The 26,858-nt window shown below is 39.9% G+C and overlaps 1 protein-coding gene and 1 non-coding gene across 7 annotated transcripts in view; one reads left to right on the plus strand and one right to left on the minus strand.

Annotated features, from left to right (window-relative positions):
• Positions 1-26,858, minus strand: part of AMBRA1 (autophagy and beclin 1 regulator 1) — a 175,362-nt gene that overhangs the window by 49,794 nt on the left and 98,710 nt on the right. The window lies entirely within an intron of this gene.
• Positions 13,983-14,089, plus strand: LOC132430409 (U6 spliceosomal RNA). The gene has a single exon (XR_009520500.1). It is a non-coding gene; the product is annotated as a U6 spliceosomal RNA (small nuclear RNA).

A 26,858-nucleotide genomic window follows, 5' to 3' on the forward strand; every position in this document is an offset into this window, starting at 1 on the left:
TGCTTTGAATGCACATACTAGAAAAGAAGAAAGATCTAAAATCAATAATTTAAACTTCCACTTTAGGAAACAAAAAGAAGAGCAAATTAAATCCAAAGTAAGCAGAAGAAAAGAAATAATCAAAATTAGAGCAGAAATCAGTGAGACTGAAAACAGGAAATCAACAGAGGAAAAAAAATCAATGAAATCAAAAGCTGGTTCTTTGAAAGGACCAATAAAATCAATAAACCTTTAGCCAGGCTAACAAAGAAAAAAAGAGGGAAGATACAAATTATTAATACCAGAAATGAAAGACAAGCTATCACTACTGATCCCATGGACACTAAAAGGATAGTAAAGGACTATTATGAACAACTCAAGGCCCACAAGTTTGATAAGCTAGGTGAAATGGACCAATTCCTTGAAAGACACAGACTACCAAAATTGACACAAGAAGAAACAGATGATCTGAATAGGCCTATATCTATTACACTGAATCAATCATTAAAAACCTCTTAAGACAGAAAGTGCCAGGCCCAGGTGGGTTCATTGGTAAATTCTACCAAACACCTAAGGAAGAAATTACACCAAATCTCCGTAATCTCTTCAAGAAAACAGAAGTGGGACTGCTTCTGAGGCCAGCACTACCCTGATACCAAAACTGGACAAAAACATTGAAGAAAGGAGAACTACAGTCTAATATCTTTTATGAACACAGAAGTAAAAATGCTCAACAAAATGTTGGCAAATTGAATATAATAATGTATAAAAAAAAAAGTTACACACTATGACCAAATGGGGATTTATTCCAGTAGGCAAGGCTGGTTAAACATTTCAAAATCAGTTAATAATATGATACATCACATCAACAGGATAAAGAAGAAAACTCATATGATCATATCAATAGATACAGAAAAGGCACCTGACAAACTCTAAAACCTATTTTTGATAAAAACTATCATCAAACTGGGAAGAGTGGGGAACTTCTCAAGTTGATAAACAATGTCTACAAAAAACCCATAGCTACATTTAAAGGTGAGAAATGACAGTTGACCCTAGAAAAACATATGCGTTTGAACGATGTGGGTCCATTAACATGCAGATTTTTTCAATAAATACGTATACAGTACTACATGATCTGCAGTTGGCTGAATCCAGGGTGTGGAACAGTAGATATGGAGGGCTGACTGTAAAGTTATACATGGATTTTCAACTGTGCGGGGGTCAGAGTCCCTTTCTCCCCACATTGTTCAAGGGTTAACTGTATATGCTTTCCCCCTAAGACTGGGAACAAGCAAGGATGTCTCCTCTCACCACTCCTCTTCAACACTGTACTGGAAGCCTACTTAATGCAATAAGACAAGAAAAGTAAGAGGTATACAGATTGGAGAAGAAGAGATAAAACTTTCTTTGTTCACAGATAACATAATTGTTTATGTAGAAAATCCCAAAGAATAAAACAACAAACAAGCAAAAAACAAAACCTCCTGGAACTATTAAGTGATTATATTAAGTTGCAAGATAGAAGTCAACTGCTTTCCTATATGCCAGCAATGAATAAATGAATAAATGGAATTGGAATTTGAAGTTAAAAATACAATATCATTTATATTAGCACCCAAAAAAATGAAAACCTTAAGTATAAATCTAACAAAACATGTACAAGATCTATCTGATGAAACAAATCACACAAGATCTGAAAAAATATTGGAGAGATACTCCATGTTCATGGATAGGAATATTTAGCACTGTTAAGATGTCAATTCTTCCTAACTGGATCTATAGATTCAATGCAATCCCAGTCAAAATCCTAGAACATTACTTTGTGAATATCAAAAAAAAGCTGATTCTAAAGTTTATCTGGAAAGGCAAAAGATCCAGAATAGCCAACGCAATATGCAAAGAAAGAACAAATTTGGAGGACACTATCTGACGTCAAGACTTACTATAAAGCTACAGTCATCAAGATAGTGTGGCATTGGTGAAAGAATATGTCTATTCTAGATCTATGTCTAGACCTATTCTTGATCTATGTCTAGACCAATGGAACAGAAAAAAGAGATCAGAAATAAACCCACACAAATATAGTAAACTGATCTTTGACAAAGGAGCAAAGGCAATTCAATAGAGAACTGAATCTCTTCAAAAACAGTACTGAAACAACTGGATATCCATATACAAAACTATAAAATAAACCTAGACACAAACCTTACACTTTTCAAAAAATTAACTCAAATTGGATAGACCTAGACGTAAAACACAAAACTCTAACTCCTAGGAGATAATATAAGAGATAATCTAGGTGACCTTGGGCTTGGCAAAGACTTTTAAGATACAACACCAGAAGTACAATCCATGAAAAGAAAAAATTGACAAATTTTACTTCATTAAAATTAAAAACTTTTGCTCTGTGAAAGACACTGTTAAAGAGAATGAAGAGACAACAGTCTGGCAGAAAATCTTTGCAAAACACTTAACTGATAAAGGACTGGTATCCAAAATATACAAAGAACTCTTAAAACTCAACAATAACAAAAAACCCAATTAAAAAATGGGCAAAGGATCTAAACAGACACCTCACCAAAGAAGATATACAGAAGGCACATAAGCATATGAAAAGATGCTCAACATCATTCCTCATCAGGGAACTGCAAATTAAAACAACAAAGAGAAACCACTACACGATTGTCAGAATCGCTGAAATCCAAAACACTGATAACACCAAATGCGGAACAGGATGTGAAACAACAGGAACTCCCATTCCTTGCTGGTGGGAATGCAAAATGGTACAGCCACTTTGGAAGACAGTTTGGCAGTTTCTTGCAAAACTAAACATACTCTTACCATATGATCCAGCAATCATGCTCCTTGGTATTTACACAAATGAGTTGAAAGCGTTATGTCCACACAAAACCTACACAGAGATGTTTATAGCAACTTTATTTGTAACTGCCAAACCTTAAAAGCAACCAAGATGTCCTTTAATAGGAGAATGGATAAATAAACTGTGGTACATCCATACAATGGAATATTATTCAGTTCTAAAAAGAAATGAGCTATCAAGCCATGAAAAAACATGGAAGAAATTTAAGTATATATTATTAAGTGAAAGAAGCAAAAAGCTATATATTGTATGATTCTAAACTATATGTCATTCTGGAAAAGCCAAAACTGTGCACACAGTAAAGATCAGTGGTTGCCAGGAGTTTGGGGGGGAGAGAGGAATGTACAGGTGGAGCACAAGGAGACTTTTTTTGTCGCAGTGAAACTATTTTGTACGGTACTATAATGGTGGATCATGTCACCATATTTTTGGCAAAACCCACAGAATTTACAACACTAACAGTGAACCCTAATGTAAACTATGGACTTTGGGTGATAATGATGTTTCAAGGTTGGTTCATGGATTATAACAAATGTATCACTCTGGGGCAGGATGCTGATGGTGGGGGAGGAGGCTATGGGTGTGTGGGGAGGGAGGAAGGTATATGGGAGCTGTCTGTACTTTCAACTTAATTTTTCTGTAAACCTAAGACTGCTCTAAAAAAAAGTCTATTAATTTAAAAAGAGAGAGAGAGAGAGAGCCCAAGACTCTCATTCATGTTCTAGGAAACGGTGGAAAGAGCGGCTGTCCATAAGCATACTGTTAGTCATAGCAGTTCACTTTCTACCTCACAACCACAGAGCTCTTCTTCTGGAGCCTCAGAGCAAAAGAGTAAATGAAGATTATTCTGACAAAAGACAAAATGAAAGGGAAAAGAAACTTGAATCCAGTGATCCTGGCCAACCATCAGAAAACAACCATGGAGGGCTTCCCTGGTGGCACAGCAGTTAAGAATCCGCCTACCAATACAGGACACGGGTTCGAGCCCTGGGCCAGGAAGATCCCACATGCCGCAGAGCAACTAAACCCGTGCACAACTACTGAGCCTGTGTTCTAGAGCCCGCGAGCCACAACTACTGAGCGCGTGGGCCACAACTACTGAAGCCTGCGTGCCTAGAGCCCGTGCTCCGCAACAAAGAGAAGCCAGCGCGATGAGAAGCCCACGCACCACAACAAAGAGTAGCCTCCACTCATTGCAACTAGAGAAAGTCTGCGCATAGCAATGAAGACCCAATGCAGCCAAAAATAAATAAATAAATTTATATTAAAAACAAAAAACAAAAAACCTTCTCTTCTTTAAAAAAAAAAAAAGAAAAGAAAACAACCATGGCAAAAACCAAACTGCTAAGTCTCATTCTCTGAGTCCTGTGTTCAACTTGCAGGCTGGAAGCGTTGGGAATATGTCTAGGGATAAAATTTTAATAGTCATGACAGTCACATGGTAGGTGAGCTCTACCAAGTCTGCATACATCTTTCTACCTCTGCTTCTCTCAGACTCTTCTCTCCTGTTCCTTGGAAAGGAGAATCAGGGACCCTTTTTTCCAGAACAGCTTTTTAGGCTCTCTCCAAGATCTGTTCTAGGAGCAGGGATATGAAGAGTATGATTCAACAGTACAGCGAAAATATGCAACAATAGGAATCATTAGCAAATCTATCAGAAAAGCTAATTCGGGAGGTTAAAGAAGGGCAAGTTACAAAGAAGGAAGCGATTAAATTATATCTCAGTCCTATAAAATTGCTGCATTTGAGGCGGCCTAATTCAGAACAGCCGTCTGACTGTGCTGCTGCTGGGAAGGCAGAATAAGAATGGGGCTGGGGGCGAAAACACGCATCAGCCGAGAAACACAGTTACTCTTCTGCTTGGTTGTGATATGAAGCCAAGAACCAGCTTGCTAATTGGTCAGCAGAACTGAAACTGGAAACCCCAGGGCAGATCCAACTGAAGAACTAAGCAACTTTTCAAAATTCTTCTTAGAGAGCCAGCCACAAAAGACCACATATTGTATGATTCCATTTACATGAAATGTCTAGAATAGGCAAAGCAACAGTCAAAAAGTAGATCAGAAATTGCCTAGGGCTGGAGTGGGCAGGGGAAGTGGAGGGGGGAGGGGGAAGTGACTGCTAATGGGCATGGGGTTTTTTACAAGGTGATAAAAATGTTCTGAAATACATAGATAGTGGCAATGATTGCACAACTCTGTGAATATACTAAACACCACTGAATTGTACACTTAAAATAGGTGAACTATACAGTATGTGAACTACATCTCAATAATGCTATTATTAAAAAACAGTATTCAATATAACTTTTGTTCAATTTATGAAGTAAAATATGGCAATTCCACTTTTGGTAGCCCTTCATACTTCTTTAATAATTTAAGAGTATTGGTGAGCATCTTTTCGTTCCATATTTGTTTACTGGCTCATTTTATTTCTTTTACTGTGCACTGCTTACCCGCACCTTTTGTGTATTTTTAAGTTTTTTTGTTTTTTTTTATAGATTGTCTGAGTTCTTTGTAAATAATAAATTGGTTTCTGTCCATGAAAAATAATTCTTAGAGCAATACAACACAGGATTATTTGGACATAAAAAGCATTCTTCATAAGTATATATTGAATGGCATCCTAGGAAGAATACTTATTCCTCTTTCCAGAAAGCTTTATTTAAATGCAGTCTTTAGGAACTTCCCTGGTGGATCAGTGGTTAAGAATCTGCCTGCCAATACAGGGGACACGGGTTTGAGCCCTGGTCCAGGAAGATCCCACATGCCGCGGAGCAACTAAGCCTGTGCACCACAACTATTGAGCCCACGCACCTAGAGCCTCTGCTCTGCAACAAGAGAAGCCACCACAATGAGAAGCCTGTGCACCGCAACGAAGAGTAGCCCCCGCTCGCCACAACCAGAGAAAGCCCACACAGCAATGAAGACCCAATGCAGCCAAAAATAAATAAATAAATATTTTTTTTAAAAAATGCAGTCTTTAAATCTGTTCCATGAAGGAGTATATAACTAAGCATGTTGTAACTCTCACTTTATCACCTTATCACCAATTTAAAAAGTCTCATCCAAGATCATAGTCAACTATTCTATAGCCTGGGGACCTGGAAAGAGTTCCTGGTGGCAAATAACAAGACTTCCTCCAAGGGTAGATGTTTCTCTTAGTTCTCATTTATGGTTTTGACATTGAGGAAAATGACCAAACTATATGTAGTTTGTTTAAAAATAACAGCTTTATTATGATATAATTCACATATCATATAATTTACCTAATTAAAGCATATAATTTAAGGGGTTTTAGTATATTTCACAATTGTGCAACCATTATCAAAATCAAATTTACAACAACCGTCACTACTACCTAATTTCAGGATATTTTCATCATTCCCTAGCTTCCAAAATACCTTACCCATTAGCAGCTACTCCCCTCCCCTCTGCCCCACTCCCTCCCTTGCCCTAAGCAAGGGAAGAGATTAGTGAATCTATTTTCTGTCTGTATAATTTTGCCTCTCTTGGACATTTCATGTGAATGGAATCATACAATAAGTGGCTGTTTGTGTCTGGCTTCTTTCATTTAGCATAATTTTTTCAAAGTTCATCCATGTTTTAGCATTTATCAGTACTTCATTCCTTTTTATGGTCGAATAATGTTCCACTGTATGTTTTTATAACTGAACCACAGGTTCACATGAGATTAAGATAATAGTTTTTATTTATAGAAAACACACTGCATGGAACCTAGCAATCATAAAAGTGTTGAGGGAAACAGATTTATGTCCTTCCAAAGGAAGGAAAAAGTAGGCTTTCAAAGATCAATTCTGGGGTCTTCCCTGGTGGCGCAGCGGTTAAGAATCCGCCAATGCAGGAGACACGGGTTTGAGCCCTGGTCCTGGAAGATTCCACATGCCGCGGAGCAACTAAGCCCGTGTGCCACAACTACTGAGCCTGTGCTCTAGAGCCCGTGAGCCACAACTACTGAGCCCACATGCCACAACTACTGAAGCCCACACGAAGCCACCGCAATGAGAAGCCTGCCCACTGCAACAAAGAGCAGCCCCTGCTCACCGCAACTAGAAGAAAGCCCACGCGAAGCAATGAAAACTCAACGCAGCCAAAAATAAATTAAAACAAAACAAAACAAAACAATTCTGAATATATCACCTATAGCTGAAGCGAGTCTTTGCTTTTTTCTGAGGCTAAAATAAAAGATAAGAGGAGTATTAGGGGACATCATTTTCTGTAAAAACACCAAAATAAAACCCCACTACTCTGTTCTCTGTATCCACATGTTTGGTTTGGTTTGGTTTGGTTTGTTCACTTATTTTTGTTTTATTTTTTATATTCCACACATGAGACTTATATAATGTTATAAACCAATGTTACCTCAATAAAAAATAAATTAAAACAAAAAAAGACCCCCCAAAATATCATATGGGTGACTATAATTATGACATAGGAAATATTCTCAGTAAGGTATGTGGTCTATCAGACTTAGGCTGTTTAATAACTGCTCTAACTGGTCAATGAAACTGATGTTGAGATCAACCATTATATGGTAAAGATCCGAAATATATATACATATATATACACACACACACACACACATATAAAATTTTCCCCTCCCTCAGCTTCACTGTGCAGCTTGCAGGAACCTGCGCCCTCGGCAGTGAAAGTGTGGAGCCCTAACCATTGGACCACCAGAGAATTCCCAGGTCCGAAACATATTTAACATAAATTAAAGGGTAAGTATTTTGTAGATACAGATGTCATTGACTATATGTGTCCCTTTTTTTGGGGGGGCCGCACCCTGCAGCTTGTGGGGTTTTTAGCTCCCCAACCAGGGATCGAATCTGGGCCCTAGGCAGTGAGAGCACGGAGTCCTAACCACTGAACCGCCAGAGAATTCCCGACTATACGTGCTCTTAGCAGGAATTGGGTCCCTAAACCAACATAATTTTATTGTCCAGTAAACTCCTAAAGGCTCTAAAGCTCCTGCTCATAAAAACAAGGGTAGCATTAGTCCACATACAAATCATGAACTTTAGGAGCAGACCCAAGAAAGAATTGTTGAGGTCAAAGGCATTAGATGAGGCCAACAAAATAATAAATTATATAGCCTGTGAACTCAACAAGGATATTAGTAAGGCCTGGAATACAGATACTGTGCAAGGAAGGGGAAAGAAACAGCTATGAAAGATTTCTACGCATCACAGTGTCGTCGAAATTTTTCTCAAAACAACAATTCAAACCAGGATTATGTGGCCATAGCAGAGTAAGCTTTGTAACAGGCCAAGAGGAGGAAGAGAAATTAACCTGATGGTCATTAGGGCCAGAGCAGTGGATAGAGCCTTCCTATATGGAGTAAGTAGTACACAGAATCTGATATTCGCTTTTCTAAAAATTGTGGCAAAAAGCACATAACATAAAATTTACCATCTAAGCCATTTTTAAGTGTACAGTTAGTTACAGTTACAGTTCAGTAGTGTTAAGTATATTCACATTGTTGTGAAACAGAACTTTTTCATCTTACACTTACAAACCTGAAACTCTATACCCGTTAAACAACTTCCCTTTTCACTCTCCCCTCAGACCACAATTCTTTCTGTTTCTATCAATCTGACTACTTTAGATACCTCATATAAGTGGGAACACGTATGTAGTATTGGCATTCGTTTTTAATGTGTCTTAAAAGAGAGAATGCACAGTGCTTCCCTGGTGGTGCAGTGGTTAAGAATCTGCCTGCCAATGCAGGGGAGATGGGTTCGAGCCCTGGTCCGGGAAGATCCCACATGCCGCAGAGCAACTAAGCTCGTGTGCCACACTACTGAGCCTGAGCTCTAGAGCCTGCGTGCCACAATTACTGAAGCTCATATGCCACAACTACTGAAGCCCGTGCACCTAGAGCCCGTGCTCCGCAACGAGAAACCACCGCAATGAGAAGCCCGCGCACCGCAACGAAGAGTAGCCCCCACTCGCTGCAACTAGAGAAAGTCCGCACGCAGCAACGAAGACCCAACGCAGCCAGAAAAAAAAAAAAAAGGTAAAATAAAATAAATAAATTTATATAAAAAAAAGAATGCACAACTAGATAGCGCACACATAAAGTCATTCACAGACATGGTGTGAAATCAGTCATATTCAAACCTACAGGTGGTCCTTAGGTCTGATGGGAGAATGTAACTTCTAGGCCTGGCATGGCCATTTCCCCTTAAAAAGCCATTCCAAAAAAAAAAAAAAAAGTCATTCAAAGAGGTCAAACAGAGCACAGGGCTCATGCCAATAGTCCTAGAAAGCTCCAGAAAGTCCAAAGGTGGTGGGGCTGCCACAAGACTACTTTGCTTCCCAGTTCAGAGATCGTCAATGATTAAATCACGGTGCCTTGTTGGTACCAGTGTCAGCAGGAGTTCAGCAAAGCATCACCAGCCTAAAGCAAAGGAGTAAGCTGCTCTTCACTGGGTCCTCACTCCTTCCTCCTATCACATTAAAACCCAGGATTAATCTTGACTGTTGGCAGGGTGACTGGTACCTGCTAGCTCTCTGAAGTCAAGCTAAGATGCTCCTGCGTGGGTAGATGAAGACGTTGAGGCCTGTTTTCATCACCCATTCTGTAGACCTCCCCTTCTTCGATATGTATGTCCTAATGAAGCAATTATCTACACTTACACTAATGATGTAATTGGGAAAAGTAATTATGAAGGCAGAACATCCATTTTCAAAGAAATGAATATCATTACCTTTCTTCCACCCACAAACATTATTTAAGACAAACACAAATAAGCTCACAAGAACACATGCTACCGAAAGATATTTAGGAACAGCATTCCAAACCCCAATGTGTTCAGGAGAAACGGAGGAAAAAAAAGCCCAACAACCCCAAAACAAAAACAAAAAACCTTGCGTTGACTCCCACCAGGCAGGGATTTCCTCAAAGCCTCTACTTCTGACTGAAGACATGCAGGTGGATGAGAGTATTAAGAATTACTCTACCTCCACTTCCACATCCCCCACAACCTGGCATTTCCTATATTTAGGTCCTAGCAACCTCTGCTGCTGGAAGGACACTGGCTTAGGCAGGTCCCCGAGTGAAGCCAGGAAAGGAGTCCGGAAAGCTGTCATCATCTCACCGTTGCACAACGGGGCTGCTTACAGTGGGTGCCTGAGCAGCAGACGGATGGGCAGAGATGGGGTGGGGGGAGGCGGGGAAAAGTACTGAGGGAGATAAGAGGTGAGAGAGAAAGATAAAGAGAGCGACTGACCGACTCAAACACTGAACAGCTCTCACCAATCACCTGTCTTAGATTGCTGAGGCTCCTGCGGCTTTTATTGTTTGGTGGAAGCACAAGTGAGAAGAATTGGACCAGAGGGTCTTGGGCTTGTCAGCAGCAGGAGGGAAACGACCTTTACTGCTGCAAAGAGGATGCAAATTTCAAAAGCCTAAAATCTGCAATGAAGGGAAATGGAAATGTGCTGAACGTGGGTTTGACTGGCAGCTTTCCTCATCTGCCGATCACAGGGTAATAAACACTGGGAGATGGCAGAAATGAAGACAAATGCTTTCAGCAGCACCATTCCCCACCCGCCCCTCCTCTTACGCCCCCACTCAGCACATGACAAGAGAGTTAAAGCAAGAAAATAAATCAGCTTCTCAACCAACTCTTTTGTTAAAACTTTCCTTACAGGCCACCTACACGTGAATTATTGCTCTATGAGCCTACATTCTCATTAGGAGGCCCAGTTTGTAAAGGGTGAAAAGCTCCTGTCAAATCACACCTGTACATTTCGGGGTACGGCATTACTGGGCTGAGTCAGTTGGGGCCAGCATATAAGAAAGAGGCCACAGGCTGCTCCCAGAGGGGAAGGCACAGAGGCCCCAAGCCTCTGAGACTCTAACTCAAGCCTGGCTCACTCAGTTTAGAGGAGACTCGAGCTCCAAGGACAGCATGGTGTCACTTCACTGCAATCACTGCCACATTACTATTTACCCAGGGACAGAAAGGCTGAGTAAGCTCTGAGGGCCAACAAAGAAGCCCCTTGGGCTTGGAGGGCAAAGGTGAAGTTAGATCAAAAAGTGGATACAGAATACAATACTCAGTCTTGACTGCCAACTGCACATTCACTTTGGAGTGAAGGAAACATCTATAAGGTCGAGGATCATATGGGTTTCCTGCAAGTTAGTGCAAGGGAAATATTGCATATTTTAGGACTTGCGACACTGAGATAAAGCATCCAGCTGACTTAGTTTTTGTAAAGGGACTAGGGTTTTTTGAGTAAGGTCAAAAGGTTAGTAATTCCTAATCCATGTGGCGGCAGCTGCTTAAAGGAAGATGGTTGAGCATTTTGTAAAAACTACATCCTGATTATGCTAAAAGTGAGCCTGACAAAAATCTTAGTAACTAGATCCTTTAAGATACTCAAAAAGACATTCTGTCCTACTGGCCCAGCCTGGCTGTTTTTTTCCAGATCAGAGGTGGAAAAAAGATTCTAGACCTTTGTTCTAAAGTGCAGGCACCAACTGGTGGAAAGTCTGGAGCAAAAATAAGTGCGAGAGACCTTGGTAAATGGGCCTGTTTCAAACCACAAACTGCTTGGAAACGTGAGTAGTCCCCAGAGCCAGGCATGTGCTCTGGGATCCTGGGAGAACAACACTTGTCACATAAAGATAGCTAATTTGAAATAGTTTCTAATTAAAATCCACTGTTCAGACATTAATATCAGGCACAAAGTGGAAAAGCATTATTAACAAGCCCCATATTGAGATACTGCTTAGAAGGATGCACCTAGAAGCTAGACAACAATCTGGATAAAATCTAAATAAAATCTCACCTCCTTCTGGAAGCTTTTCAGAATTAGGGAGAAATCCCTCCCCACACAGCATTAGCCATTTTCATAACACAAAACATTTGTCATCTTGTAGGTTACCTGTATATAAAGTCTGCAATGAGTTCACGTGTTTTTATCTCTGTGTACACTTAGCCATCAATTTTCAGTTGATACTGCCTGGTCTCTTTCTTCTTTAAGATAGTGAACTCCTTGAGAGAAGGGGGTCAACTTTTCACTTAAATTTTAAATATTGTACAGTAGCAGAACTTAGAATTTTGCCATTCATACAGTTACAAAGCGTGAGGAGCACCAATGGGAGCTGCAAGGAAGGTCACTGCTAGCCTTATGAACTGTCCTTCCACAAGTGAGAAGACATGCCCTAGACAGTCCTTACTATCTATATCTATTATAGGGACAGGCTGAATTATAAAGAACCAAATCATATGTTAATTTTCAGTCCAGTATATACATCCAGGAATGGGACTAAGCAATTACAGTTTGCAAAAAGAGCATGTCTTTAATTATAAATAAACTGAAACATCCATCGAGAAAAAAACAGCTTAACAAACTATGGTCAATTATATTATGGAACACCATTCAGCCATCCAAGAGAATAAAGTAGATCTATATGTACCGACACAGAAAGATGTCCTTGATATATTGTTCTGTATGATCCCATCTCTATAAAAAAACAAAATGAAAAAAAAAATAGGTATATAAATATATATGTGTGTGATGAGGCATAGAGAAAAATTTGGAAAGATATACTCCAAAGATGGTGAACTCCTTGAGAGAAAGGGGTCAACTTTATACTTAAATTTTAAATACTGTACAGTCGCAGGACTTAGAATTCCCTTTGGGGAATGGGACTGAGGATAAGAGTGGTGAGGAGAGACTTAAGCATTTTACAGTACATATTTTGATATTAGCTGAATTACAATGGACCTGTTTGGTTTTGGGGTTTGTTTTTTTTTTGCGGTATGCGGGCCTCTCACTGTCGTGGCCTCTCCCGTCGCGGAGCACAGGCTCCGGACGCACAGGCTCAGCGGCCATGGCTCACGGGTCCAGCCGCTCCGCGGCATGTGGGATCCTCCGGGACCGGGGCATGAACCCGCGTCCCCTACATCAGCAGGCGGACTCCCAACCACTGCGCCACCAGGGAAGCCCAGTTTTGGGGTTTTTTTAAACAAGATTTAAAAGGGAAAACAGGAAGAGTGAGAAGTTACCTTTATAATGACCTATGGAAAACTTGTACGTTTTACCATTTAATATCCCCTATATTCAACATATACATTTATTTGTTCTATGAAGCTAATTGGTTGAAGGACTTGAGAAAAACTCCTTGATCCTGGGTTTGCAATAAAATTCAAAAACCTCAAGTTTTCCATTTTTACCAAGTGACAGTCAGAATGATACTCTGAGATGCCCTTCATACATCTAAGAAGAGGGTTATGTCTTTGGTAACCAATAAATCTGTGCTATTTGACTAAAAAGGAGTCAGAACAATTCCACCTCTGGGTGAATATCTTACAAAAAATGCTACAGATGTACACAAGGACATATGTCAAGGAAGTTCAAGGCATGTTGTTATAGTAAAAATCTAGAAAGTTTCATGTTCTTCAATAGGGAATAATGTATATAAATGAATACTGGGCAATAATTAAAAGGAACAAACTAAATCAATCAAACTGTGTCATTGTGGATTGATGAAAAACATAATATTGAATTATAAAAGTTGTAAAAATGATACATATGGTATGATACCATTTATAAAAATACAACTCTTAAAACACAAAGCAGGGCTTCCCTGGTGGCGCAGTAGTTAAGAATACACCTGCTAATGCAGGAGACACAGGTTCGAGCCCTGGTCCGGGAAGATCCCACATGCCGCGGAGCAACTAAGCCCGTGCGCCACAGCTACTGAACCTGTGCTCTAGAGACCGCGAGCCACAAGTATTGCAGCCCGTGTGCCTAGAGCCCATGCTCCAAAACAAAGAGAAGTCTCCGCAATGAGAAGCCTGCACACTGCAACAAAGTGTAGCCCCTGCTCGCCGCAACTAGAGAAAGCCCGCGCCCAGCAATGAAGACCCAACGCAGCCAAAAATATAAATAAATTAAAAAAAACAAACACAAAGCAATGATATTTTACTAACATATTAAGTTATAAAAGAGGGACTGCAATTATATAAACCAAATTCATGATAGAGGCTGCCTCTAGGTAGAACGGGAAATATAATTATGGAAGTCAAAGGGAACTTCGACTTTATCTAAAAAGATTTTATTTTTAAGAATTGAGGGGGGTGCTCGCTTCGGCGGCACATATACTAAAATTGGAACAATGCAGAGAAGATTAGCATGGCCCCTGCGCAAGGATGACACGCAAATTCGTGAAGTGTTCCACATTAAAAAAAAAAAAAAAAAAGAAGAACTGAGGGGGGAAATTCCCTGGAGGCCCAGTGGTTAGGGCTCCCCGCTTGCACTGCAGGGGGCATGGGTTCGATCCCTGGTCGGGGGAACTAAGATCCTGCATGCTGCGTGGCAGCCAGAAAAAAAAAAAAAGAATTGAGGCAAGCAGGGCAAACTGTTAACAACTATTAAATCTTGGTGTGGCGGCACAGATGCTTGTTATATATTTGTGTGCCTGCATGTATGTATTTATACTTCTTTATATTAAAAAAATTTCTCACTATTGAAGGGAGGGAGAAAGGGGATAGGAGGGAAGTAAACAAGCAAGAAGCTGGGGACACAAGGTAAAGACCTTTATTTTAAATGCTTCCCCACAATCTCAAGCCTTGTCCAACAAAGAACGGGTGAGGCAGCAACTGGCTAAAGTGAAATACTCTGGGATGTGGAGTCCCACTAAATTCCAAAGGTGGGCAGAGATGGCCATATTCCGTTTACTTGGAATTCTTGACATGAAAGATTTCTCCCACAGAAACATATCCTGTGTCTCACTGAATCAAGTTTATACCATGTAAAGCCTGAGCTACTGCACTGGTGAAACCATCCAGCAGGCAGCTATGAATGGCATATGGTCACACAAACTTTGTACCCAACAAAAGCGGAGGCTCTAAGGCCATAGGCTTCCTGGGTTCACACTAGGAACAGTCTGTCTGCACAGATGAAATGTACAAACAGATGCCCAGCCCTAAGCTTTTCTCTTAGATGCCACCTTAAAACATCTTACCAGGGCTTCCCTGGTGGCGCAGTGGTTGAGAGTCCGCCTGCCAATGCAGGGGACACGGGTTCATGCCCCGGTCCGGGAAGATCCCACATGCTGCGGAGTGGCTGGGCCCATGAGCCATGGCTGCTGAGCCTGCACGTCCAGAGCCTGTGCTCCGCAACGGGAGAGGCCACAGCAGTGAGAGGCCTGCGTACCACAAAAAAAAAAAAAAAAAAATCTTACCTTGAAGAAACCTAAGATTTATTTTTAATGTCAGGTTAGATAAATTTCTGAGACAGGCCTGTGGCAAAATTCTAGTTTTTGAAAGGGATATTTCACAAGGGAAAGCAAAGGAGTTTAAGATATGTTTTAGTCTCTTCCTTTCTGCCAGAGCTGCTGAGATAAACTCCTAAGGAAACACTGGGCCTGCTATCACTCTTCAGGGATGCCTGAAAGCCAGTGAGCATGATGGTACCCTTACCTTTTAAAGACGAACTCTGTCCGTAGTCATCATAAAGAATGCATGACAACATGCAAACTTCTCTATAGGCCACTTAGGGTGTGAGTAAGTAACATCATGAAAGAATCTTGCAGTTACCACTAAGCTATGGGCCCTTGTCCTTTACAAAACCATCTATCTATCTTCCTCTCCACTCTCCTCACTCCAATCCATCTTTTTTTTTTTTTTTTTTTGCGGTACGCGGGCCTCTCACTGCTGCGGTCCCTCCCGCTGCGGAGCACAGGCTCCGGACGCGCAGGCTCAGCGGCCATGGCTCACAGGTCCAGCCGCTCCGCAGCATGTGGGATCTTCCCGGACCGGGGCACGAACCCGTGTCCCCTGCATCGGCAGGCGGACTCTCAACCACTGTGCCACCAGGGAAGCCCTAAAAGCAGAGTTTTAATTGTGTCACTCATCTGCTCAAAAATCTCTAATGGCTCCTCGTTGCCTAAACTGAGCTTGGTTCCTTGGTTTGTTATTCAAGGCCCTCAACAATCTGTCTGCCATCTACATTTCTGTGCTTATCTCTTACTGCTCATCAGTCATGTGTTTCTGGAAATATGTTTTAAATATATCTCCACTTTTATACTTTGCTTCATACTGTTCCTACTATCTAGACTCTTTCCTCTCTCTCCTAACAAATGTTTCCTAAAATTCCCCCAACCCCCGTCCCTGATCAAGGACTCTCCCAATCCCTTTTTCCAAGAAGTCTACTGATCTCATTAACCTGACATGATCCTCTCTTTGGAAGCCCCATAGCATTTTGATTCTCTCTCTTATTCTGTCATATTCCTTCTGCTCTATCTCCTACCCTCCTGTCCAGGCAGGACTCTGCCATTATTCAGTCCACTTAAGACAAGTACAAAATTCAGTCCACCAGAGGTCCAACTCAAAATCTGTAAGCCAAGTATACTTGCTCTGTTCCTGCTCAACACTTTCCCTGGACCTGAATCCCCACACTCCATTATAAATAAGTTCCCTGTTTGTTTTTTGGCCACATCATGCGGCTTGCAGGATCTTAGTTCCCTGACCAGGGGATTGAACCCGGGCCCCCAGCAGTGAAAGAGTCGAGACCTAACCACTGGACTACCAGGGAATTCCCATAAATAGGTTCTTTTGACAGGAAGACAACACATGATTTTCTCATCTTTGTATGAAATATCTTGATGCTCTGCCACAGAAGGTGTGCGATAACTCTGTATTAAGCACAGAAACAAAGGTTTCTTTGACTATGTGTAGACTCTTACTACTATATTGTTAGCGGAGTACGGACTATCTTAAATCCCTGTGAGAGACTTAAGTACCTCTCAGTCCTTGTGCCCTAAAAATAGCACTTTGCACAAACCACACAGTTGCAACTCAGTTTGTTGCCTTGGAGCCAGAGTACCTTTGGCTTTGAGAAATATCCATTCAACCAGCAGAAGGACACCTCCAGAATTCCTAAAACCACTTTTGTTTGATTTCTGAACTCTAGGAAAGTACCCAACCTCTGGAAATCTACAAAATACAGTACTCAGGGCACTAAGAAATTGATGGTTACATGCAGGAGAAACACTCTAGGAATTTACTTCCTTCTTAACTGCAGCCAAAACAAAGCAGGGGTGGCCAGGTTTTCCACTGCAAGCTGGTTTAAGGTTAAAAAGTTTCTGCCTTTGGCCTCTGGAGGATCTGAGCTGGGAGCACGGTGTCCCCTTTGTCTGCCTCTGCAAGGCTCTTGCCTTGAGGCCAACAGGATTACCACAGCCATTTCATGCTCTGAAAAGTCAGAAAAGGCGAGATGGGGAGCTTTTCACTCAAGGAAATGCCTAGTAGCCAGAGACAGTTCTGTTTCTGTTGGAAAGATAAGCGGGGATGCTGAGGTTAAAAAGCAAAATTTCCAACAATGCTTAATGAAAGGTTTGGAGACAATGTACAGAATTAGGCAATGGGATAAACTCCAAGTAGAGAGGAGCAGGTGCCAGAGCAGAAATGCAGCAAAGAATCAGCACCAGACAGTTCATGCATTCAAATTTCCATGTATTTAAAATGTCATCAGGAGGTCCTAGGAGTACAGACTTGATGTAGCAATTAGGGGATACAGGCTTATCCCTCTTGGCACAAAATACCCACAAATAAGCTCTTAGGGTAAAAGTCAAAAGAAAGTAGAAAGGAAAGCTTTACCATAAAAAATTGAGCAGCTGCTACACTCTGTTAACTACAGACCTTCTTATGAAGAGGTAGCCTAAACTCAACTACTGTATTCAAAGGCATAGAGCTCCCAGGGCCCAGACTGGGTTTTAAACACTGGGTCTACAGACAGTCTTCAGGAGCTCCAAGAAACCACTGAAATAGCAAATTAAATTTTGTGTGTGTGTGTGCGCGTCACTGTATTAAGTGGGTTTTGTTTTCTATATTTTATGGTGCTTTGATATCTTGGGGGCCACACAGACTGACAGACTGCCCCTCCCTGTATTAGTTAATTCCTAGAGATAGCAAACAATTGCCTACAAGCATGCAAACCAGCCAATCCAGATTCCACACCCTCAACCAATATATCCTCTGCCCTAAATCACCATCCATGTTGTTTTATAAAAACAGGCACACTGTGCCAACCAATGACAGTATCACCAGCAAAGAGATAAAACCTTGGCTTTCAACCTCACTAAGGCTGACAGAGATAGAGTTTTAGACCAAAGTACGGAGTCCTGAGACATGCCCAGAATAGAGTAGTGATCTCAAACCAGAGGCTTTTTGATGGCTGAATGAGAACTGAATATTAAACATATATCTATCAAACATACATAGTGGAAGATGTACATAAAATGGTAATATGATGTCCTTCTTGCTTGGCTGAAGCCAATAATCCAGTTGGGGAGATAAGAGTTATGTCAAAAACATTACAGGGGCTTCCCTGGTGGCGCTGTGGTTGAGAGTCTGCCTGCCGATGCAGGGGACACGGGTTCGAGCCCTGGTCTGGGAAGATCCCACACGCCGCAGAGCAACTAAGCCCGTGAGCCAAAACTACTGAGCCTGCGCGTCTGGAGCCTGTGCTCCTGCTCTGCAACAAGAGAGGCTGCAATAGTGAGAGGTCCGCGCACTGCGATGAAGAGTGGCCCCCGCTTGCCACAACTAGAGAAAGACCTCGCACAGAAACGAAGACCCAACACAGCCATAAATAAATAAATTAAAAAAAAAATAATCCATCTCAGAAATTATCTTAAAAAAAAAATTACAAACAAGAAAAGGCCACTTAAGTGTCTAATGAATGGTACAGATGACTAGAGCCACAGCTGTTTAGGAAAGGTCACTGGGCTTGGGGAGGGGAAACCAGGAAAGCTTAGGGAAGAAATAGGAGCTAGGGCTTAAAGGAAGGAGGAAAGGATTTGGAAAGGAGGAGAGGGGGAGAATGATTCAAGGAAGAAAGAGGCTACTGCTCAAGGTGAATCAGGGTTCAAGGGCTAATATCAGTTCAGTGGGAAGCAAAGGCTCATATAAAGCAGAATATAATATGAGGCTTAAAAAATGACAAGGAATTTACCATCTGTACAGCAGGAAATAGAAACTCTTTGAAATTTTTTGAGTAAGGGAATTACAAGGTGGATAGCTTTTAAATTTCAATTTTTATCAAAATACTACATACACATAATTTTAAAAGTTAAAGAGTATTACAAGGTTAATAAAGTTAAAGAGCAGCCTCCTGCTCCATCCTCTCCCTTGATTTCTGCTCTCCAGAAGCAATTACTTTCCAAATCTTTTAGCTGTTTTTCTTCTGATAATTAACTGTCATATTTCTGCTGTTACTAATTTTTCAATTTCAGCAATTATCTACTGGCTTCCTAAGATGGGAAATGATTTCTCCTGCTCTCTTTCCTCCCTCATCCTACCAAAATAGTTATACCCCATTTTTAGGTTAAATAATGTTAATTATTTACAGTATTATGACTATATAAATATTCATAGCATACAGGAATAGTATAATAAATTTATATTGCCTTTCACATACAATTTTGTTTCTTCTGGAGGAGAAATGTTGTCGTAAGTTGCTAGTCGTAACCCTTCTTTTCCCATTCTCTTTATACAATGAGCATATTTATTTATTTTTGGCTGCGTTGGGTCTTTGTTGCTGTGCGTCGGCTTTCTCTAGTTGTGGTGAGTGGAGGCAACTCTTTCGTTGCGGTGCGCAGGCTTCTCATTGCGGTGGCTTCTCTTGTTGCAGAGCACAGGCTCTGGGCGCACGGCTTTCAGTAATTGTGGCACGTGGGCTCAGTAGTTATGGTTTGCGGGCTCTAGAGTGCAGGCTCAGTAGTTGTGGCGCACGGGCTTAGTTGCTCCGTGGCATGTGGGTTCTTCCCGGACCAGGGCTCGAACCCGTGTCTCCTGCATTGACAGGTGGATTCTTAACCACTGTGCGACCAGGGAAGCCCCTGGCAAATATTTTAAAGGTGGGAAGACTAGAAACAGGGAGCCACCAGAAAGAAAACTGCAGTGGTATGACAATGGCCAGAATCAGGGTTAGAATAGTGAGAAGAGAAAGAAGAAACAATGAGACACTCCAGTAGGGATGAATCACCTATACATGGTAGGAAACGGAATATAGGTAGCTGGGGTGAAGTAATAACCCACAAAAATGTACAGGCCTAGCACCTGGGCATCAAGAAGAATGTTGGTAAAATTACTAAAAATAGGGAGTGGGAGAAAGTTTGGCTTTCAACGTATTAAACATAAGAAGGTTGTGGGCCATTCAAAGTGGAAAGAATTTAGAAAAATGTCTGAGGGGCTTCCCTGGTGGTGCAGTGGTTAAGAATCCGCCTGCCAATGCAGGGGACATGGGTTCAAGCCCTGGTCCAGGAAGATCCCACATGCTGCGGAGCAACTAAGCCCGTGTACCACAACTACTGAGCCTGCACTCTAGAGCCCGCGAGCCACAACTACTGAGTCCACGTGCCACAACTACTGAAGCCCGTGTGCCTACAGCCCATGCTTCACAATAAGAGAAGCCACCACGATGAGAAGCCCGTACACAATGAAGAGTAGCCCCCCGCTCGCCGCAACTAGAGAAAGCCTGTGCGTGGCAATGAAGACCCAACGCAGCCAAAAATACATAAATTAATTAATTATGAAAAAAGAAAAATCTCTGAGTTATTTTCATAAAAGTGATAACTCAGAAAACTGAAGAAGACCAAAGTAAACAGGAGAGCTAGAGTAGACCTGGTACAGGAGAAAAGGGAAGCCAGGAAAGCAAAGCTTTCAAAAAGGAAAGTGATCAAAGGAAGTTATTGTTGAAGAGAGGTCAGTTTCTCAAAAAGTTAAACACAGAGTTATCATATGAAGCAGCAATTCCATTCCTAGGTATATACCAAAGATAACTGAAAACATATGTCCGCACAAAAACTTGTATATGAATGTTCATAGCAGCATTATTCAAAGAGTGGGAACGGTTCAAATGTCCATCAGCCGACAAATGGATAAATAAAATGTGGTATATCCATATACAATGGAATATTATTTGGCCACAAACAGAAGTGAAGTACTGACACATGCTATAACATGGAGTAACACTGAAAATATTACGCCAAGTGAAAGAAGCCACACACAAAAAGCCATGTATTGTATGATTCCATTTATATGAAATGTCCAGGGGAGGCAAATCCACAGAGACAGAAAGTAGTTGCCAGGGCCTGTGTGGGAAGAGAGGAATAGGAAGTGACTGCTAATGGGTATGGAGTCTCTTTTTTGGGTGATGAAAATGTTCTGGAATTACATAGTGGCAATTGTTGCACAATTCTGTGAATATGCTAAAAACCACTCAATTGTACACATTGAAAGGGTGAATTTTATATGTGAATTATATCTCAATTAATAAAGAGAGAAGTCCTGGAAAAAGTCATTAGTTTGGGGAACAAGTCACTGTGAAGGAATAAAAAAATATAAGAGATCATCCACTTTCTTATAAATGAAGTTGAGAGCAGGTCAATACAGCCAAAGAAAAGAGGATATCTAAAAAATTGCTTAAAACACTCAGCCTAAACTATATATTCTTCAACTGTCTGTCCCAAGGATTTGAATAAGCTCTAAAATCACATTAGTAAGGAATGGAGAAAAGATTTTGTCAGCTGTTAATTAATTCAATAAATATGCATTAAGTGGTAACAATGTATAAGCATAGGAACTTATCCAAAATGTAAATATTTATAATGTAAGGTGGATCAGGAAAAGAAATTTGATCCTAAACCTGGAACATTCAGTTTACTTAAAAAATCATGACTGCTGTATCCCCAGGGCATAGGATGCTGAAAGGTACACAGAAAGCCCTCAGACATTTGTTGAATGAAGCAACAATGTTGGTTGAACAATGTTGCCTTCTTAAAGTGGTTCTGTGCACTCTAAGAACAATGGGTGATAAAACTGATAGGAATGTGCAGAGACTTAAGAAAACAATAGAAAAGATAATGAAACTAAAAGCTGGTTCTTTGAAAAGATGAACGAAATTGATAAACCTTTAGCCAGACTCATCAAGAGAAAAAGGGAGAGGGTCCAAATCAATAAAATCAGAAATGAAAAAGGAGAAGTTACAACTGACACCACAGAAATATAAAGAATCATAAAAGACTACTATGAGCAACTATATGCCAATAAAATGGACAGCCTAGGAAAAAATGGACAAATTCCTAGAAAGGTAAAATCTCCCAAGACTGAAACAGGAAGAAACAGAAAATATGAACAGACCAATTACCAGTACTAAAATTGAATCAATAATTTTAAAATTCCTGACAAACAAAAGTCCAGGACCAGATGGCTTCACAGGTGAATTCTACCAAACATTTAGAGAAGAGTTAACACCTATCCTTCTGCAACTATTCCAAAAAAATGCAGAGGAAGGAACACTTCAGAACTCATTCTATGAGGCCAGTATTATTATCCTGATACCAAAACCAGACAAAGATATCACAAAAAAAGAAAATTACAGGCCAATACCACTGACCAACACAGAGGCAAAAATCCTCAACAAAATACTAGCGAACTGGCTCTCACAATATCTTAAAAGATCATACATCACGATCAAGTCAGATTTATTCCAGGGATGCAAGGATTTTTCAATATCTGCAAATTGATCAACTTGATGCACCACATTAACAAACTGAAGAATAAAAACCATATGGTCATCGCAATAGATGCATAAAAAGCTTTTGATAAATTCAGTATCCATTTATGATAAAAACTCTTCAGAAACTGGGCATAGAGGAAACATAACTCAACATAATAAAGGTCATATATGACAAACCCACAGCTAACATCATACTCAATGGTGAAAAGCTGAAAGCATTTCCTCTAAGATCAGGAACAAGACAAGGATGTCCACTCTAGCCACTTTTATTCAACACAGTTTTAGAAGTCCTAGCCACAGCAATCAGAGAAGAAAAAGAAATACAAGGAATCCAAATTTGAAAAGAAATAAAACTGTCACTGTTTGCAGATGACATGATGCAATACATAGAAAATTCTAGAGATGCAACCAGAAAATTACTAGAGCTCATCAATGAATTCTGTAAAGTTGCTGGATACAAAATTAATAAATCTATTGCATTTCTATATACTAACAATGAAACATCAGAAAGAGAAATTAAGGAAACAATCCCATTTACCATCAAAAAGAATAGAATACCTAGGGATAAACCTACTGAAGGAGGTGACAGACCCCTGCACTCCGAAATCTGTAAGACGCTGATGAAAGAAATTGAAGATGACACAAACAGATGGAAGATGTACTGTCTTCTTGGATTGGAAGAATCAATATTGTTAAAATGACAATACTACTGAAGGCAATCTACAGATTCAATGCAACCCTATCAAATCACCAATGGCACTTTTCATAGAACTAGAACAATTTTTTTTTAATTTGTATGGAAAAAACAGAAGACCCCAAATAGCCAAAACAATCTTGAGAAAGAAGAACAGAGCTGGAGGAATCATGCTCCCTGACTTCAGACTATATTACAAAAGTACAGTAATCAAAACAGTATAGTACTGGCACAAAAACAGACATATAGATCAATGGAACAGGATAGAAAGCCCAGAAGTAAACCCACACACTTATGGTCAATTAATCTATGATAAAGGAGGCAATAATATACAATGGACAAAAGAGAGTCTCTTCAATAAGTGGTATTAGGAACACTGGACAGTTACATGTAAAAGAATGAAATTAGAACACTTTCTACGCTATATACAAAAATAAACCCAAAATGGATTAAAGACCTAAATGTAAGACCAGATACTATAAAACTCCTAGAGGAAAAACATAGGAAGAACACTCTTTGACCTAAATCGCAGTAATATTTTTTTGGATCCGTCTCCTAAAGTAATGGAAATAAAAACAAAAATAAACAAATGGGACCTAATTAAACTTAAAAGCTTTTACACAGCAAAGGAAACCTTAAACAAAGTGAAAAGATAACCTATGAACTGGGAGAAAATATTTGCAAACCAGGCTACTTAGAAGGGATTAATTTCCAAAATATACAAACAGCTCATACAGCTTAATATTAAAAAAAAAAAAGTCAAAAAATGGGCAGAAGACCTAAACAGACATTTCTCTGAAGAAGACATATGGATGGCTAACAGGCACATGAGAAGATGTTCAATATCACTAATTATTAGAGAAATACAAATCATAGCTACAATGAGGTATCACCTCACACCAAGCAGAATGGCCATCATTAAAGAGTCTACAAATAATAAATGCTGGAGAGGGTGTGGAGAAAAAGGAAGCCTCTTACACTGTTGGTGGGAATGTAAATTGGTGCAGTCACTATGGAGAACAGTATGGAGGTTCCTTAAAAAACTAAAAATAGAATTACCATGTGGTCCTGCAATCACATGGGCATATATCTGGAGAAAACTCTAATCAAAAAGATACATGCACCCCAATGTTCATAGCAGCACTATTTACAACAGCCAAGACATGGAAGCAAGATAAATGTCCATCGACAAATAAATAAAGAAGATGTGGTGTGTGTATATGTATGTATGTGTGTGTGTGTATACACACACACACACACACACACAATGGAATATTACTCAGCCATAGAAAGAATGAAATAATGCCATCTGCAGCAACATGGACTCAGAGATTGTCGTATTGAGTGAAGTAAGTCAGACAAAGACAAATATCATATATCACTTATATGTGGAATCTAAAAAAATGATAGAAATGAACTTATTTACAAAACAGAGATAGACTCACAGACACAGAGGGCAAACTTGTGGCTACCAAGGGGGACAGTGGAGGCAGGGAGGGGGAGATGGATAAATTGGGAGTTTGGGATTGGCATATGCACACTACTGTATATAAAGTGGATGGGTGGCGGGGATCTACTGTATGGCATAGGGAACTATATTCAATATCTTATAATAGTCCATAATAGAAAAGAATCTGAAGAAGAATCTATATATTTAAATTTATTTATAACTGAATCGCTTTTCTGTGTAACTGAGGCTAACACAACATTGTGAATTAACTACACTTCAATGTTTTAAAATGGTAAAAAAAAAGAAAAAAAGAAAAAAAAAGTGATAAGAATGTAAGCTCTATGCGCTGATAGTTATTTTAAAAAAAAAGCCCAGCCATCACTCTTAAGGAAAAGGAAGATGTAATCAAATGTTAGGTTTGGTTGGTATAGGCTTTATGCTTATATATATATAGCTGTAATATATTTTAATTGAAATTGCCTCAGGTAAAATGTGTTATTGTATGTTGAACTCTCTAGCTCTTATAACCCTCCTGCCTCCAAATGAAAGTACTGTTTTGTTTTTTGTTTCTTTTGGCCGTGCTGCATGGCTTGTGGGATTTAGTTCCCTAATCTGGGATTGAACTCACGCCCTCAGCATTGAAAGCTCTGAGTCCTAACCACTGCACTGTAAGGGAATTCCCTGAAACTACTGTTTTTAAAACAGAATTTATTTTATTATACTGAATGTCTCAGGAATATAACTCTTGCATTACAGCAAAATAGGCTATAACAGAAGCACTGGGCACTAGAAATATGAAAAAAGACAAGGTTCTTGACTTGAGGGAACGAATAATTTAGTGAGAGACAGAAAATATGTATACAAATATGAGAATACAAGGATAAACACTGTAAAATTATAAATACATTAAACACCCTAGGTACAATTTGAATATGTTACCTTGAGAGTAAAATAAATCTAAGAATAAGACATAGCAGAAATATATATTTCACTTTTTTAAAGTTATAATCATCGAATATCCATATCTTGCATTCAGATGTAACTGAGCACTGTGGTTTATGTTCATTTTTCAAAAAAATGTAGAAAGATACTTCATGAACTATAATGGCTACCATTTTCTAAATATTTATCTTGTGCCAAGGGACACAATAAATTCTTGTTCAATAAATGTTCCCATTCAATCTTCACAAGTATCCTACAGGAAATCTGTTTATTCATTAGACAAATACTTAGTGAGTTCCTACTACATGCCAGACAGTGAACAAAACAGACAAAAATTCCTGCCTTCATGGGAATTACATTCTGTGGGGAGGAAGAGACATATAACAAAGACATGAGTCCACACAGCACGTTAAATTATGTTAACTGTCATGGAGAAATATAAAACAGAGAAGAGGAATGGAAAGTACAAAGGGTGAAGAGTTGGCAATTTTAAATAGCGTAGTCACTGAAAGGCTTTACAGAACCCCTCTTTACAGATGAAGAAATTGAGGCTCAGATAAGTTAAACAACTTTCCCATGGTCACCCAGTTAGTAAGAGGTGAGATGAAATTTGAATTCAGCTGTCCTTAGTATTAAGCTATATGGCCTCTCCCCAAGGCAATAATAAATTCATTTACACAGGTTTGCTTTATCAGATTATTTCTTTAAGATTATGTTGGCATTTTTAACCTCCCAAAGTGGTTAAGAAATAACTTTCTACTTTCAGGATTTGATGTCTTATTTCATATCCACATAACTTTTACAAAGGAGTAGGGAATGGCCTAAGACCTTTGGTTGACATTATATTCTTGGAAAAGCTGAGAAGAGATCAAAATAATTAGTCAAGGAGAGTCAAAGGACACTTCACAAACTACATTCAGCCTATGAGAAGATTATGCACAAACCCTAGACAAGTCCTGCTTCCTGTTACTGCTGTTGTAACCACCTCTATTTAGTTCATCAAGAAGTATTTATTTTATGTCCCAAGGGTGCCTAGCACAACTCAGATGTGCTTCAGCAACTCATTTTATTAAGCTGAGGTGGATCCTTTTCAGTCTCCTAAGACTGTCTCTTAGCATCAAGGTGTTCCTGTCACCAGAACATCTAAAGTTGGCAGTCTTGGCTTGTCCCAAGTAGTTCATGTACTGCAAATAACCTGGGTGCTAAGGCAAACATCTACTTTTATTCCTTTTAACTTCAGATAATATATTTTTCAAAGAAGTTAGAGTGCTTTACCATTTTTTTCCACTTAATCTCTGGAAGGAACATGGAGGTAAGCACCACATCCTCACCTGTCAAGTGGAC

The sequence above is a fragment of the Delphinus delphis genome, chromosome 8 (genome assembly GCF_949987515.2).
Source record: "Delphinus delphis chromosome 8, mDelDel1.2, whole genome shotgun sequence".
Classification (NCBI taxonomy): Eukaryota; Metazoa; Chordata; class Mammalia; order Artiodactyla; family Delphinidae; genus Delphinus; species Delphinus delphis.